The sequence below is a fragment of the Balearica regulorum genome, chromosome Z (assembly GCF_011004875.1).
Source record: "Balearica regulorum gibbericeps isolate bBalReg1 chromosome Z, bBalReg1.pri, whole genome shotgun sequence".
NCBI classification, from domain to species: domain Eukaryota; kingdom Metazoa; phylum Chordata; class Aves; order Gruiformes; family Gruidae; genus Balearica; species Balearica regulorum.
The window spans coordinates 23,273,689-23,289,766 of NC_046220.1; the positions used below are offsets into that span (position 1 = coordinate 23,273,689).

The following is a 16,078-nucleotide window of genomic DNA, read 5'->3' on the forward strand; positions in this document are numbered from 1 at the left end:
CTTGCATTTTCAAATGAAAACTGTGCTAGTTGCAGTTAGTAAGTGCCTCTAGAGAGCTGAGTCAGAGTAAGGGAATTTCTTAAGTCTAACCTGAAACCTAAGAATATAACCCTGCAAGAAGGCTAAGTAAACTTCAATCCCCACTGTCATCTTTTTGGAGCCAGAAGGTTGTTGAAAATCTGTAACAGCTGGCAGTCACTTTAAAAATAAAATTTAAGGTTCATGACATTTCTTATCTAAACATCTCCCCAAACACTCTTTTTTCCCCAGTCTAATGATTATTTTGACAGTTGTGGTTCTTAAATGTAAACTTTGAAAATGTATGCTTTCCAACCAATGTGTTAAGATTGCTTCTCTTTCCATTGGTTTACAGTCTTCATGGAAATTATTCTGGTGTCTGAAAACTTAAGGATATTCTCTTAAAGCTTACACTTGCTGATCTTACTGCGATGGGTTTTTTTGCACTGTAAACTCAGTAGACTTTTGTATATTTATAATTTAAAGACTTTACTGCTTCATATGGACAGTTGAGAGATGCTACCATGACACAAGCCACTAATGTCTGATTGACTTTTCTACATTGCCTAAGTTTTGTTCCAAATTTGTATTCTGTGTGTTTCAAAATGAGTATTTCTGAATGTTGCTTGAACTACACTGTTGAAAGCTTTGAAAACTCCAGGACATGTCTGAGGAGGGACATTGGATTTCAGCACCAAGTGAAAATAAAACCCAAAGAATAGTGGTTGGAAGACCTTCAGTAGATGGTGGGTCCATTGCTGGAGATTGCTAATACCTTCCTTCAGGAGGGAGTTGTGCCTTCAAGGCAGAAATGGTATGGCCTTGATCAGAGAACATAGTGTTGTAAATTACTATCTCCCCTTAAATTTCCATATTTGTGAGAAAGTAGTGAATGAATATTTAACAAATGAACATGAGAGGGAGTCATTTACTTTTCTTGACTTCATTAGCTATCCCAGGTAATCAGTCTTGCAAATGGAATGTGTTCCTTGCTTTGTGTAGTGTCTCAATTTCCCTCATGATCTGTTTTATGGCAGTGGCTTATGCAGGAGCAGACTTGCCCAGTGGTTTTTGGATGTATTTGTAGTATGCACCACCATAGTCTTACAGACAGCTCTTTCTGATTGTGAACATGCAGTGTTCATGGTAAAAGTTCAGCAACTGAGGTCTTGTTGTTGTTTACAGTGTTAGTGTTTAGGTAATTGCATCTTCTTAAATGTAATGAATTAAAGACAAAAAAGTTACATCTGCTTTTATGCTAAATTTAATCTTGCCATTCTGTGCATACTGTTTGTCTTGCTTCTGCTTTTTCTTTTTTTGTACAGGCCAGTTGCTTGTTTTTCCTGTTCCCTCTTGCCCTGCTTCCTTGGACTTTCCTTTGTCATCCTTGAGGACAACAATTTCTTTGTTGCCTTCCTTATTGCTGCAGTGGAGATGGTAGGCTGACTTCTGCACTTTACTGCGTCTTTTACAGCAGGTTAAACATTGCAATAAATGCCTGAGCATCTGTATAAAGAGCTGAAAACAGAGAAGCCAGCGTTGTAAAATCAGCTACTTCCTTGTGGACTAGAACTGATCCATAGACTTTTACTAGTTTGAGCCTCTTTTTTTAGAACTAATTTTCAATGCAATGGAGTTGAAATTTGCAGGTTTGCAGAGTTACTCAGTGTAAGTTGTCACATCTTTCAAAATGCATATTCCTTCTCTTCTGCTTGCAGGGCTGAAGCTTGGTCAGTCATTTGTTTGTGTAACACATGCAGCAGTTTGTTTATAAGATTTCTTTCCAACTCCAGAAATGTTACAGAAGAGAAGATCTTTATTCTTGCAGCAAAGGCAGGCATTTTGTATGCGTGTTTACTTAGTTCATATTGCATGGGGAAAAGAGCTATTTGCATTCCTAATGAAGTAACATGGTGTCTCAGCTGTGGAAATGCTTTGTTGTGCATCAAACTGTAAATCTCTTCCAATAATGGCAGGGAAGTAAAGGCACAGATGGAGAGGAGGAGCATGTCCTGAGATACTGATTAATTTTTAGGTTCTCACCTGAGATACTAATTAATTTTCAGGCTCTAAATAGTTAGGATGATATCAAAGAGTTAAAGCACAATGAAGTATGTTCCTTTGGTGGTTATGACCAAGAAGCTGAATGATGGGGTATGAAATGCTAAGCCTGTGTCTCTGAGCATTGCATTTGATGTGTGCATATTGACATTTTGCAACAAGGACTAAGAAAACACAGGAGTTAGAACTTGTTGGTTTGTACTGAAATGGCTTTTGCTTCTTTGGGGATTAATATTAGTTAATTATTTTGACATCTTGCAAGTGCTTGGCATTCCTCTGATACTTCAATAAGAGGTAACTTTAAAAAAAAAAAAAAAAACAAACCAGCTGCAGAGCAGTCTATGATTAAGGCTGGATTCTGAATGCTTGAGCTCAGCTGGATTAGCCTTGCTGGGAGCAAAAGGCAGCCTTAAACACTGTTTACAGCAGAACTTTGTTTTTGCAGCTGTAGCTGGATTGTGTTGTTATTAACAAAAGGCTGTTAACTGAAAAAAACACTAATTACATTCATTTGTTTTGCTTTTTATTCTGTTTGCTTTGAAAAGCTTCAGAATTTGACTTTATAGTTAAAAATATATTCAGCTTCAGAGGGTTGGTGCATTGAGACAGACAGACACCTGTGCTTTTTTTTTTGTTTTTTAAGATTAACATATGTGGCCTTGGTTGATGTCAGTGAGAAAAGTGAGAACATGCTGGGTTTTTACAGGTGGCAGGCTAGATTAATGTCATCTTTGGAAACTTAATTGGCTTGTAGCTATATTATATATGGATTGTACTGAAGTTCCATTTAGCACATAATGAATTTCATCTTTACTGCAGAAGTCACTAAATGGGTTTCCAGATTATTCTATTCTAACACTGCAAGGTCTAAATAAGGAAATAGTTTTGCTTAAAACATGAAGCTATGACTTATGGAGATAATGGTTGAAGAAAAAATTAATTTCATTATTAAATTACAAACATGCTAGTTTTCTAATTTTGGCTTTTATGCGTGGATAAATAATTTCTAGAGTTATGAAGTAGAAAGGTAAAGCTAGTGTTTAATTCAGAGGGAGAATTATGATCATATTAACAATAATAGAATTAAGTTCTATTTGTAGAGTTTGTTTGATCTTCTGTGTACGTAGACATTGACCCCAGTGTAAAAAAATCTAACAGAAAATCTCTGGTAAAAGTACAGTAATACGTTTAAAAACCCATAAACTACTGATATTGTGTTAAGCTTATACAGCCCATTAAAAGAACATGCTGAAAGAGTACCTCTTTTGCTAGCCCTTCACAGAAGCAGTTGAAAGGAACTTGTTGGATTTGATCTGTTATCTGAGTGGCTGTAGTAGAACCTAGCTGATAATTCCCTTTTTAAGGGACTGCAGTAGTAGTAGGGTGTTCCCAGCTTTCTTGCTGAGTCTATTTTGGCACCCTTCTCAGTGTTTCTGCATCTATTGGCCACATGCTATTAGAAAAGGAAAAAATAAGTCTTTTCAAGAAGACAAAGTATGTATCTATTCATTGTGTTTTTAAGGGAAGAGATTTATGCTTCTATGCTCTCTGTTAGTCTCCTCCACAGCCATTACCTTTAAACTCTTTTTTGGGTGGTTGCTTTTGCTACTGTGCTTGAACTTCTGTGCTTAACATTTAAAGAGATACCTATCGAAGCACAAAAGTACCAATTAAATGAAAGAACAAAATCAATGTGGTTTGTCTGTGACCGGGCAAGTTACTGCCTTGGCTGTTGTGCTGTTGTTATTTGGAATGTGTAAGACTGAAAATACATATGCTGTGTCATAGCAGGTTAGTAATTCAGGCTGACATCCAGGTACAATATTCAGTGTATAATTAAATAAGCTGGGTTTTTGTAGCCACAGAAGAAACTGTGAAAGTATTTATTGCTATAATCCATGTTACAAACTAGTGTTCATGTGAATTCATTTATTAACTTGGTTGAACTAGATCCATTTACAGGATTCTTGATTTATTTCTTTTTTTAGGGTTTTTTTTTTCTTTTCTTGCAATGTTCTGTAAGTAAAATAAGTACTGCTGAGAAATGTAAGTGCCCAAACTGACTGCCTTGGAATTTTCTTAAATGGGTGGAGAGTGGCCTTATATCTGGTGAATTTTATAATAAAATTAATCCTTTAGTTATTTAAAACATATGGTCCTTACATAAAACATGAGATGTTTTAGACTTTATTGCCTGAATGTGAGCCAAAGTTTTAATTGATTGTAGCACGGAATTTGTCCTCTTGAATTTAACTTGATGGATCTTTAGGAGAGAACATGTATGAAACAGAACTATGAAATTACAAATGTGTCCATGATATTTGTGTTTAAAAAGTTGTATTAAAAAGTTACTTTTTCCCTAAAACAATCTTTTGCTATTCCTTTTCTTACTCTGCTCTTTAAAAACAGATAATTATTGCCATGTTTGGAGTGAATATAGATGTTTCCTAAGACTCTTATCTGACTTTTCTCCTTGTAGCTTTTTGAAGTGGATACAGTCTACTTTAGACTGTAGCTCCACTTGAAACCACAAATCAGATTCGTACAAAGCATTGTCAAAGATCTTGTCCAAGCATCATACATTTTAAAATTCATATATAAATTGGAGGGAGTGATCTGAATGTCATAGAAAATGAGTAAATGGTGAGCTCAGAACTGCACTACACATTATTAGGAGGGGGGAAAAAAACAGAAGAAGCTACTGGTTTGGGGTAAATTGTGATGAACTTGTGAAAGGTCCTGTAAATAAAATAGGTAAAGGAAACAAGTGTGTAGTGTTTAGCACAGACATTTAGTGAGAACTAAATGGTTAGATACCAAGTTCCAAATTCATCAATAGTTTAACTGGTACACTTACTAGAATTAAAAAAGATGGAGGTTGGCCTTATGTAGTTACTAGCATAGCTCTTCTACTACTCCTCAGTGTGTTAGTGTTGAGGGGAAACATTCATTGTTCCCAAGGAACCTGACTGCAATGTGTCAACATCTTCAGCCGTGTAAAGAATATACCTGCTGCGTGGCCATTAGATTCTTGGACTCCTCATTTTTGCTGTGTATTTCTGTATTTAGCAATTAATAATTTCCTGGTGTTGGTGGGAGTTGTCCAGCAGAGTGCAGACAACTCTGTTGACAGAAGAAAAAGGCCTTTTTTCTGAAAGGCTGTACTTACTAAAGCAGTTTTGACAGTGGTAGCCACAAGAAAATATATAGGAAAAAAACATGAGCAGGCTCTTCCTGTCACTGTTCGTTCTTTAACTTCTCATTATGCTCTGCTGTGATTAAATTGTTTTCCTTTAATAGATAGTCTCGGGACAACTGCGGGAAGGTGAGCAGAGGCCCTTGCATGGATGTAATAATATGGACTTAGAGCGTAACGTTAAAATGATGCCCCTTCTGGAATAAACCCAATATATAGACTTTGCAAAAGTATCTGAACAAGGAGCTTTTCTATCATTTGAGTCATATGTACGCTAGTAACCTGGAGACTGCTCTAACTTGATAATTGCCTCTAAAAATCATACTAAACTCTGTAAATGTACAAACATATGCACAAGTTTGTCAAAGATTTTATCAGCCTCTTCTGCTGTTGAGGGAATAAAGTTTTACGTACTGTACGTGCAGTTTGCAGCCCAGTGGTGGTAAAACATGGGGTTTACGGGTTTTACCCATAAGGTGATCATTTATGAGCCCATGCAAATATGTTCAGCCAGGATCTCTGAAAACTTAATTTAGGCCTGAGTTAATATTCTGCATGTAGATGCTTTCTAGTCCCTGCAGGCTCTTTTGTGCTAGTTGGAAGCAGCAAGAGGAACAAAATTTGTAAGTAGAATCTGCTGTGAGTGCTCAGATGTCAGCAGACTAGGGAATGATAAAACCATATATCCTACAAGCAAGAGGTTTAAAAAAGATCAAGTCTGTAACAGAACAGGTGGAAATAAAAAACTGCCTTTGAAGACTTGTGAGAGAAGCAATATTATTCTGCTAGTTCTACAAGTACTAGGGTTTCAAACTTAAAAAGCAATTTGGTCCCAGTACAGTCCTAAATTGGGCCTCAATCCAGCTGTCTAGCAAGGTAACATCATCTAAAAGCAGTCTTCAAAATGTCACCAAGATTTTATTCTCACTTGAGATCTGGACTATTTGCTCTATGCTTTGTTTAACCAACTGAAAGCTTCATGCAACTCAGTTTTAGGAATTCCAGCAAAAAAATACCTGAACTTTGGTAGAACTGACCTTGTCCTTTCACTAGTTTTTGAATGTGTCTTGAAAACAGTTTCAGCACCCAGGTTCTGTCCCTAAACTTAATTTTATTTTCATCCATTAGGAAGCTGTCACAGGGTCTGTGATCCATGTTATGAAGGAGTGCTTTTATATGCATACAGCACAATACTTAGTGTATGCCAAATAAGATGGTGAGTGGAAGCACTGTGCTGTTTCTCTTGGGACTTGCCTTGTCAATGGGTCTGCAGTTGTATAGAATTTTGTGGCGTTTTAGTCTAGCTTTGTCCTCCACAGATCCTCTCAGAGCATCATAACCAAAAAAAGGAATAAGTTATGGGAGAAGACAGATAGAGAAGGATATAGATGAAAAGCCAGAGTGGCACCCTGCATGCTGATGAAAAAAAGTATCCTTTTGTTAAATATTATGTCTAGAAAACATACTAAAGAGTCAACATTTATTAAAGGCCTATGCATTTCGAAGTCTGTATTTGTTACAACTAATACACAATCAGAGGCATATATTCAAACCTGAATTTTCTGAACCTTTTGTACTTTTTAATTAGCTAGCTGTCCAGTTCTTAGGTAAACATCAGACACATAAAGCGGTATATTACTCTCTTCCCAAGGGTGATGGGGAGCAGGGGATCTCCCAAGATACTTTGATACCTGGCCTTTTTAGCAAAACCATAGCCCTAGGTTTATAACATAGAAACCACTGGGGTGACTGTTCTAGCACTATGATTGGGACTACAGTAAATATTTTAATTTGTCTCATTCATGTGTGATTACATCTTCCGCTTGTGGCAGACAAGGCAGTTAGCATCCTCCTTAACCACTGTTGTTTAGCTCATGTTTCTAAGGAGCAACTTTCTAGATGTTTTCAGAATTAATTTGCCAAAACCTATAGCTTGAAATTAGTGGATGGGTTGACTGTTTTGGGAGGCACTTGGATGAAAAAAGAGTTCTGCCAGTGGGTGGTTAATTCGTTGAATTTCTTTATCTCCTATTTGTCCAGTTTGAGGATGGCATATGCAAAGACTTTGGTGGCCGTTGTGGATGGATTCTAAAGCAACAAAAAAATTTCTTTGTCTTAGATTGCTGGGATAGTGTAGTTAGTGTCTCAAATTGATTCAGGCAACAGGTCATGCATGCTTTGATGGGGAGCAAGGAGCCTCACAACGTGCTTGGGCACCTGGCCTTTCTTGCAAATATAAAGCCCTAAGCTGGGTACCTGCACTCCAGAGTGGAGGTTTCATGTGGTTTTTTAAGTCAACTTATGCTGCCGAATGAGTCGTTCCACTGCGCCTGTTCCTGAAGTTTTGCTGTCTGCACTAGAATTTGTCAGTCAAAGAACTGCCTTGGCTGAAAACGAGATCAGTAAGAAATATTTCTTTCCTGCATGGTCAGTTCATGGTTCTGGCTAATTATAGATTGTGTGACTTTTAGTGTTGGCACAAGACGGGGGTAAGAAACTCAAGCTTGGGGTTCAGTGGTGATCCCTCCGGTTATGTCTGCTTGATTTTTATTTTTTTTTCAAACATGGTTCACTCCAAATGCTCTGAACTAAGAAACAGCTCTAAAAGTTAGTTCATGACCATAAAAATGGTATTGTTTTAAGAGGTACAAAACTACAGCAGAGATTTTATTTACACTCTTGGTATCTCAGCTGGTAAATGAAAGAAATTAACAAGGCTAGTGTTGTGCCTAATTGTGTGTTGTCCAAAAGATGGGCTTCAAATGGCATCTGGAGAAAAATAGTTACACTGTGGATATGTGGCTTTTCAAATCCAACTTGTTTTTACTGTTAAAGTTCAGATGCATCTTAGAATAAATAGTACATATGTGGAATTCGTCCTACGTAGTGCCTGTTTGCATGCATGGCCTTGTATGTTAATTAACATAACTGTAATGAGCTGTAATGATTAATTATAATCAGCACATTTAATATCTCCTTTCTTCTGAGAGTTTTCTTGGAGCAATGTTTTCTTATATTTAATAGAACAAAACAGAATTTGTGTAGTATCAGCAGTTATTCAATGCAATTGCTTATGTAATTTTTAAGGGTAAGTTAGGTAACAAAGACAAGACTACCTCTGAACAAAAACTATGCTGCTCGTAGTTCCTACCTGTGGTAGAGCCTGTATGTTGAATGGATACTGTGTTTTAGCAAAATTTGAAACTAGTGAGCAGCACAAAGGAAAGCACAGAATGGCACAGATTCTACTGACAAGCTCTGCTTCTTTGTTGATAAATAGACCTTTGTTTGCCTGCAGCAGTTTTGTCTCCAGAGCTGACAGCGTTAGCCAAAACTGGACGCACTTCTCGCAGGTCGTGAGATGCAGTTTGTGTTAACAACTTGACGTAGATGTTCAGAGTACCCCATTTAAAGTTATTTCTAATTAGTAGAACGTGCATTTGTTGTGCCATCTATGAAACACATATTTCCGATCTGGAAGTTCCTGGGACAGACTGTCAGTCTTGTCCATATCTAGTATGAAATGGGGGGAGATGCACATGCACCGTGGTGGGAGGTACTGGCGGTCAGAGGAGCCTTCCCTCTGCTTTCCTAGAAGAAGGAGTGGTGGTGTAGGCTGTGTGCCTGGAGTAGTACTGTGAGAAGTAGCCAAGCCAGGACAGAGCTGAGAAGTAAAAACTTAGCTGGTTGAGTTATGAGTAAAGCATACAGGGTTTTCAGGCTGGTTGACTGTTAACCTCATCTTTTTCCTGCTGCTGCTGAGTATAGTGGAACTGGGTCAGGTTGCAAGTTAATTTTGAACTGGCAGAACATGAACTGCATTGGAACATGCAAGGCAGAAAATAAAAGTAGCAAGGAGTTTCAAGTGTAACAAAAAATTATCCTAGGGTATGGAAAAACAGGGAGAGGGTACCCAAGAGAGGGAGCCAGTGAGCTGTTGATGGCCGATGCTGAGAAGCTTCAGACATGTTGTCTTTTTTTGTTTCCAAAACTGAAAATATCAAATATAGTGAAATGATTCCTGCAAATAGGACTGGTAACACATACCTTGGAAGGAAGGGGGAAGAATGAAGTTAGAGAGTACTTGGATTTGTTTCAGTTAGTTATCCCTGAAAAGTTTGGATGTAAGATTCTTAAAGACAGCCTCAGAATGATTTTGCAGGTTTTTTTCCTGAGATCAACCAAAACACAGAAGTAACAGAAAATGAGAGAAGGCAAAATATGATTCCTTTAAAAATTGTAGTGACTAAAAATTGTCTGCAGACAGCCCGTAACTAGCTGAATATGGATTTTTAAAGAAAAAGTTGTCAAACCCATTTGATCTTTCTCAAGTCTAGTAAGAGCAGTTAGTGGTGGAAGTGAAACAATAGATGCCTTCTGTCTTGTCTTTATTAAGGCCTTCAATGTTGTTTTATGATAGTTGTAGGCAAGCCAGAGAAACAGTAAGGTAGAGAGTTTGGTTTGGGATTTTTTTCAAGCTGTACGTAGTGATCATTAGGTACTAATAGTTTGTTTTACAAATAAAAGACTATCAAATTAGAAATTGGAACGATGGACTGGGCCAGAACAGTACTATTAAGGATTAATGATCTGGATGACATGATAATGAGTAAGCTCTCTTAAATTTGAGATGACAGCAAGCTAAGGAAGATTGGAGACATGCTGGGGGATAAGACTGGAGTCGAAATTGGTGTTGACAAATTGAAGATATAGCTCAAAAAAAATCAAGTGAGATAAAGTAGTGATATGTACACAATGTCGCATCTGATGGTAAAAATACATGATGTGTGATTGAAGAAAATCCTCTGAGATTTATAGTAGGTCTCAGGTTATCTATCAGTATCATGCTATTGTAAGATAGTGTCGTGGTTTAGGTCCAGCCGGCAGCTGAGCGCCACGCGGCCGCTCACTCACTCCTTCCCCAGAATGGTGGGGAGGAGAAGTTAACAAAAGGCTCGGGTCGAGATAAGGACAGGGAGAGCTAATTATCATCACGAGCAAAACAAACTGAACTTAGAAAGAGGGATTCATCTAATTTATTACTAAACAGAATAGAGCAAAAAAAACCAAAAACCAAGTAACATCAAGCCTTAAAACACCTCCCCCACCCCTCCCCGGGCTCAACTTCACTCCCGGCTTCAAACCTCCTCCCCCCCCTCGGGGGGGGGGAATGGGGGGAGGGGGATGGGGATTGCAGTCAGTGCAGCGCACGTTGTTTCTGCCGCTTCGTTGTCCTCGGGGGGAGGACTCCTCTCATCCTTCCCCTGCTCCAAAATGGAGTCTCTCCCACGGGCTACAGTCCTTCCCGAACTGCTCCGGCGTGGTCTCTTCCATGGGCTGCAGACCTTTAGGAGAAAACTGTTCCAGCGTGGGTCTCCCACGGGGTCACAAGTCCTGCCACCAAAACCTGCCCTGGCGTGGGCTCCCCTCTTCACGGGTCTACCGGTCCGGCCAGGGACTTGCCTCAGCCCGGGCTTCCCACAGGCCACAGCCTCCCTCGGGTACCTCCACCTGCTCCAGCGTAGGGTCCTCCACGGGCTGCAGGTGGAATCTCTACACCCCCTCATCGGTCCTCCACGGGCTGCAGGGGAACAGCCTGCTTCACCATGGTTTTCACCACGGGCTGCAGGGGGATCTCTGCTCCGGTGTCTGGAGCGCCGCCGCCTCCTCCCCCCTCCTCCTGCACTGACCTTGATGTTACATCTCCGCACTTCCCCCTCCGGATGTAAAAAAACTTCCCACCTTCTTAAATATGTTATCACAGAGGCGCTGATTGGCTTGGCCTTGGCCAGGGGCGGGCCCATCTTGGGGCTGGCTGGCATTGGCTCTACCAGACACTGTGGAAGCTTCTAGAAGCTCCTCACAGGAGCCACCCCTATAACCCATGCCCCCACCCGCTACCAAAACCTTGCCACACAAACCCAACACAGATAGGACTTCTGCTTTCAACTTTTCTACTCTTTTCAGTGTATGCTTTAAGCTGGTGTCTAGTTTTGCATGCCATCATCCATCAGGTTGGTGGATCAGTTGGAGAGAGACAAGAGCAGCTTACTGAATATGATCAGAGATGCAGAAACTTGACTTCTTTACTCAAAAGAAGATGAGACATCTGATGATGGGTTTTAAATATGTAATGACTGTTTTTCTTATCCACTGTGATTGCAGAAAACAGACTGTTAACTTCCTGAATTCTGAATTGCAGCTGGGAAGTTTTAAATTAGGAAACTTGCAACAGAGAACAGTGAAGCACTAGGACAGATCATTGATGGAGGTTATAGCAGCCTTAAAAACACAGCCTTAGACACCCAGCCATCAGTGATAACATGGGTGTATTTTTTCCTGTCATTGCGGTATAGTGTTGGATAATTTTCCTTTGCAGTCCTTTCTGTGGTCTCTTTATGTGCTGTATTTCTATGGGGTGACATTTTAATAACATAAGGCTCGTTCAGTTGACCTCTACAATTCTGAGAATGGAGTTCTGCACTTTTCCTCTTTAGATTTAAAACACAACTAAAATCTCCTTGCTTTTCCTTCACCTTTTCATTCAGGTTGTACCAGCTTCCTTCCCTCCCAGCTGTTAATGTGTCCTTTTTCTTCTCTTGAAACTTCTCTGATTCTTATTTTCCCTTGATCCCATAACAGCAGCTATGTACCCTGTTTTTTTTTCCACTATGCCATGCTGGGAGAATAGATCATGTTAGAGAATGTAGGGGTAGTTCTTCTTTAAAACAGTTTGAAGCAACATTGCGCTCCTAGCGCAGAGGATAGTAATTTCTGTACTTTAAAAATGCTGGCACAACATGGTCAGTGCTACGCTCCTCTTACTCATTCAGGCTAATTTCTGCTTGTGAACATGGCCAGGTTGTTTACTTCTGCAGTGCTTTTCTTATCTTGTTGGGGTTGGTTTTTTTTTTCAGTCAGGTGTGTTTTCTCCACTGTTAGAACTTCATTGCCTGTCTTCTGATTAAGAGGTTATTTGCTGAGTTGTCTTTTGTGTTTGTAGGCTAATCAAGCAAATGTGCAAGAGCCATTTAGTGCCATATAGACTCCAAATATGCAGAACCCAGTGGCTGTGAATAAAGACCTCCTTGTGGGACTGTCGTCTGGTTTAGTGACTTTTTTTTTCCCCTCACCATTTGCTTTCAAGTTTATGTTTACATTTTGCTTTCATTCCTTCTCTTTTTTTTTTTGTGGGGGAGGGGGGGAGAAATAGAAAAAAAAATCCTGTAGCTAGCAAATGTCAGCCAATGCTCTTATGTCTTCCCAAGTTTTCATGTTGCATGAAAAACATCTATGTGAATTCCCTTCCTGATCACAATAAGATGTTAAAGCTGAAGCCTCAGTGTGCGTTTTCAAATCTCAATATCAACAGTATTGCTGCTCAGCATTTTAACAAGTGTGTCCAGCTAATGCGCCTATTCTGCATGCCATCCTGCCTCACGTTATTCATGACTTGCCAAAAACATCAGCTTAGTTGCAGATAGCTCCTTTACAGCTTTTGCCTTGTGCTGACAATATATTTGATACACAGAAAACAGTGCTGGTACCATAAAAAGAAAATGGAACTTTACATAAAAAATGAAAAATATGGGTGTTATTTCATATCTTTTACATTCATTTAAAAAGTGGTTTGTAAGTGTAGATGAATACTACTATGTACTCTAGTACTAGGGAGTAAAACAAAAAAAGAATACTTTTGAAACAAAATTAATTTTGTTTAACAATGTATTGACTATTCCAAATAAACGTGTAAGAAATTAATTGTTTACACATCAATTTGTCGGTCTTTCTATGTATGAATAGTAGTGATGAGAATGAATGCACTTCATTAAACTGATATTAGAACTGAGAGCCTTCTTCCTTAACAGCAGCTGCCAGGCAGATGTACTGTCGCACTAAGTTTGTAGTTCTTCATTCTTTGCCCTTTCTTCAAGGCATCCAGGTAGTAGTAGGTGGAAAATTTCAGCAGTTCTGAAGTTGTCCTGAGTATTACTTCAGAATCTGTATCTTTAGTCTTGCTTTATCTCTTCCATTAAAAGATAACATGGAAATGCTGAGCGAGTCTATCAGGATGTTCTACATCTGAGATAGTAATAGCTTCTGTGTGGTTAAACCATCAAAATTAGTAATAATTGAGGGAATTGGAGAATCAAAAAAAAGTTAAAGTATTTGTATATAAAATGGTCTGTGGAAACTGGTAACTGTTGAGATTGTGATAAAAAGTAATGAAATTTCATGTTTCTGAGTGTAAATTGATTAGAGGAACAGAAATTTCTTTCTTGTGGCCACTGCTAGTTCTGGAAACAAGTTCTTCAAAAAGCATGCTGACTAAGAACTAGTGTAGATGACTGTCTCCTTTCTCAGTCTACCAGACTGCTATAACTGCTAGTGAACTTTCCTAAATTGTTTTTCTGTTTTGTAAAGTCAAAACATCTATCAGGCCTTAGGGGGAATGCAAAAGTACATAAATTCTCCCTCCAGCACCACATGTAGGTGAGGACATTGTTTTAATCAACTTTTACAGACGGAGTAGCGGACATAGTCATCTAGTCTAGTAACCTTCAGAAGTGATCTTTATATTTGGTGCTTACCTTGAGATGCTTCATTTGCCAAAGATCAAGGTATTACAGAGGGCTTCTGTAATACACATTCTCTGTTGCTTATGCATTCTGGGTATTTAAGATGGCTTTGGAGTTGTAGTGTGTTTCTCCTGTTGTACAGATTGAGAAATAAGCATTTTGTACAACCTGCTTCATGTGATGCTTAGGACGTGTTATCTAGTCATTTCTTTGCCCATCTAAAATTCTGATAGAGGTTATCCTCTACTGTGAGCAAAAGGTGTCACTCTGTGAGCCTTCTGGAAGTTCTGACTGAAGATTGAGCTCAGTGGAAACCTACCTGTACTTTGTTTTGCAGTTGTTGCTAGCTGTTTTCTCAACTTTCCTCCCAAAACTTTACATGAAGTATTGGCCCATGTAGTCTTTGTTATGTTATAGTTTATCAGCTATGTATTTGTACTTACTTCAAGTTGTAAGAATGAGATGATTAGATTTTTATCTTAAGGTTTTTTCACTGATGGCCAATAAAACGAGTGAGCTGGCGGACAGTTTTTTTGATACGGTTTGTTAATGGATGAGTTTGTGTGAGGTCTGAGTATCGGTCAGTGTGATGGAATTCCACTGTCAGTTGAACATCTTAGCATCTAAGAGAGTTGCCATAGGTCCTGTGTCACAAAGGTGAAGATGTGATTGCCTGTCCTGGTAGGACAGTGAGTTGTGGACAGTAAAGAAAATAAGCAGGCTGTCTAATGATACAGGTAAATTGGAGGGTAGTGTGCCTCTGAAGGGAATGGTGCTGTTAGTGGCCTAGTGCTGCTTTATCTTCATCTGTTGTGAACTGGTGTGTGGAGCTAACTAAACAAAAACTGTTCCTTTATTATGATCAGTTTCGGGCTGGTTTAACTGCCTGCTGAGACAGCCCTGGTGGAGGGAAATGTGGGGAGACAGGTGGGAGAGTGGGATCATAGCTTTTGACAGCAGCAAGCTGACCTACAGATTCTTGCTTGTTTGTATGGAGAAGTAGAAAACAGAGCAAAGGAAGCTGGCAACAGACTATTTTGGGAAGCCAGAACGATGGGCAGGAAAGAGGACTATAAAGATAGAATTTCAAGAGTAGAAAGCTTCCTCTCATCTGGAGGGAAGCTGATTGGCAGGGCAGAAAAGATTGGTAATTTGTGGGAAATCTTTGGTTGGCAGAAAGAAGTGAGGTACTTCTTGGAGGATCTTGTTTGAAGTAGGTCTAAATCAAACACTGGTGAAGAAATAGGCAAAAAGTATGTTTTTGTTTTGGTTGCATCCTGCTTTTATGCACTGTCTCAACTAAGAGCAGCTTTAGAATTCTGCATGCAGCACATGTCTTAGGAATTTAGACTGTTGTTGCCTTTGCTAGAGCAAATCCCACATGGTGAAAATCCTGGAGGAGGGTGTGCCTAAGGTATGTGGGAGTCTTGGTCTCAATTGCTTGTCTTCAGGCTTCATGAAGGCAGTGACACCATTGCTTGCCTGCAGTTGCTTGTAGAAAAGTCAAAGCTCAGGACCTGGTGTAATTCCATGATTTAAGCAGTCAGGGGCTTGACCTGCTGTGAGAGTTGGAGCAGATGGGCACTGGGGGAGGCACAGAAACCAAACACAGCAGTCTGGTAAGTGTCCGGCAATGGGTGCTCTGGAGGTCAGTGGCTACACCAGGGAACTAAATTAAACACACTCCTACCAAGGATAAAAGTTATCTAACTCCAGTGATTCCAGTATTTATTTTATATCCGCAACTTCTTATTGCTTCATTTCCATTGCTACAGAGCTCAGTTAGGCAGTCCTTTCCATGTTAGTCCCTTTTAAATTTCAAATAGATCACTGTTTATCCACAGTGTCTGTCTAGAAGTGACTCACAACACAACTGCATAGAACAGGTATTCTTACATTGTTTATTTACTCTACTTGCCTCTTTCCGTCTTCAAAGGTATTTGTGCACCTAGACTGCAAGTTGCATAAGCAAAGATTAAATGTTTCCAGGCAAAATGACCATACCTTTTTAGTAGCTGACAATTTAAATAGTTTTAAGTAAACATATAGTTGCTCTTGGTGTTACATAGTGGCTGTAAAACCATCCCTGTGAGACTTCCTTTATAAATTTGGTACAACACAAGATGAAAAAAGAACAGGAAAATTACTCCACTGGTTCTGTTCAGTCTCAGAGCCAACCCCTTACAGGTACTGTGCAGTGTGCATGTATGCTTACCTAGGTAGT

At 39.3% G+C, this 16,078-nt stretch overlaps 1 protein-coding gene across 3 annotated transcripts in view; it reads left to right on the top strand.

Moving 5' to 3' along the window:
* The window catches only part of MCC (MCC regulator of Wnt signaling pathway), a 220,054-nt gene that overhangs the window by 1,315 nt on the left and 202,661 nt on the right, over window positions 1–16,078 (top strand). The window lies entirely within an intron of this gene.